The sequence below is a fragment of the Theobroma umbraticum genome, unplaced genomic scaffold (assembly GCF_002168275.2).
Source record: "Theobroma umbraticum cultivar Fairchild unplaced genomic scaffold, ASM216827v3 scaffold_60.0, whole genome shotgun sequence".
Taxonomy (NCBI): domain Eukaryota; kingdom Viridiplantae; phylum Streptophyta; class Magnoliopsida; order Malvales; family Malvaceae; genus Theobroma; species Theobroma umbraticum.
In genome coordinates this window covers 621,342-622,933 of record NW_018397288.1, presented here as the reverse complement: position 1 = coordinate 622,933, position 1,592 = coordinate 621,342, and the positions used below count along the sequence as shown (strand labels likewise).

Here is a 1,592-nt window from a genome sequence, read left to right as displayed (position 1 = left end):
TGAGAGATAAAGCAAAGAGTTGGTTAAATTCACTTCCTCCTACTTCCATTAACACTAGGGATGATTTGGCTGAAAAATTCCTAGCAAAATTCTTCCCATATACCAAGACAGCAAATATTTGAAATAATATCACTTTTTTCATGCAATTTGATTCCGAATCACTATATGAGGCTTGGGAAAGGTATAAAGATTTAATAAAGAGGTGTTTTCACCATGGATTGCCTAAGTGGCTACAAGTTCAGACTCTTTATAATGGTTTGCTAGGACCTTTTAGAACTACCATTGATGCTGTATCTAGAGGTTCTCTCATGAGTAAATCCATTGATGAGGCTTATAATTTGCTTGAAGAGATGGCTTCTGATAACTATCAACGGCCACCTAAAAGATTAGGTACACGAAAAATTACTAGAGTTCATGAATTAGATGTGATGAATATTTTATCTGCATAATTGGCTTCTCTCGCAAAGAAAATAGATAAACTAAGTGTTAATGTTGTTTAAAATCCCTTTATGATGTGTGAATTATGTGCAGAACATTCCAATGACAATTGTCCCATCTATTCTGAATCCTGTTAGTTTGTTGGAAATAGGCAATAGAACAATCCCTATTCCATCACTTATAATCCTAGTTGGAAGAGTCATCTTAATTTCTCACAAAGCAACAACCAAGGGTCTTCATCAGCATCTAAGTTAAACTTTCCTCCTAGATTCCCATCTAGAGGCCCTATGCTAGAGAAAAAGCCTTCAATAGAGGAGATGTTCATGTAATACATGACAAAGATTGATACATTCATTCAAAGTCCAACAACATTAATAAGAAACCGTGTGACATAAGTGGGCCAACTTGTTACTACTCTAAATAACATACCTCATGGTATTTTACCAAGTGATATTGAGCCTAATCTAAGAAGAGAAGGTAAAGAATATTGTAAGGCAATCAATCTTTGCAATGGGAAAAACGTAAGTCAATCTGATAAGAAAGAAATTGAAAAAGATGCTCAAAAAGAAATTGTGGTTGAACAATCTACTGAAAATTCAAAAGAAAAAAAATCACAATTAAAATCTACTCCCATACCTCCACCACCTTCCAGAGATTTATTGATGTGTTTAAAAAGCTACATATTAATATTCCTTTTGCTAAAGCTTTGAAACATATGCCAAGATATGTTAAATTTTGAAAGACACTTTGTTTAAAAAGAGGAAATTGGGTGAGTTTAAAACTATTGCACTTATTGAAAGGTGTAGTGCTGTCATTTAGAATAAGCTTCCACCAAAGCTTAAGGATCCAGGTAGTTTTACTATTCTTTGCAATATTGGTGCTTTTTGTTTTGCCAAAGCTTTATGTGATTTGGGTGCAACTATAAATTTGTTGCCATTGTCCATTTTAAAAAAATTGGGTTTGGAAGAGATTAAGCCAACTTCTGTGACTTTACAACTTGCTAATCGATCCATCACCTATCCTTATGGTATTGTGGAAGATGTTTTAGTAAAAGTAGGTGAGTTTATTTTTTCAGTAGATTTTATTATCTTGATATGGAAGAAGATTGTGAAATACAAATCATTCTTAGGGGACCATTCTTGAGAACTGCTCAA

The 1,592-nt window shown here is 33.5% G+C and overlaps 1 non-coding gene across 1 annotated transcript; it reads right to left on the bottom strand.

Annotated features, from left to right (window-relative positions):
- Window positions 1-113: 113 nt before the first annotated feature.
- On the bottom strand, window positions 114-220 carry LOC149526228 (small nucleolar RNA R71). Its single transcript, XR_016352225.1, has one exon. It is a non-coding gene; the product is annotated as a small nucleolar RNA R71 (small nucleolar RNA).
- Window positions 221-1,592: the final 1,372 nt, after the last annotated feature.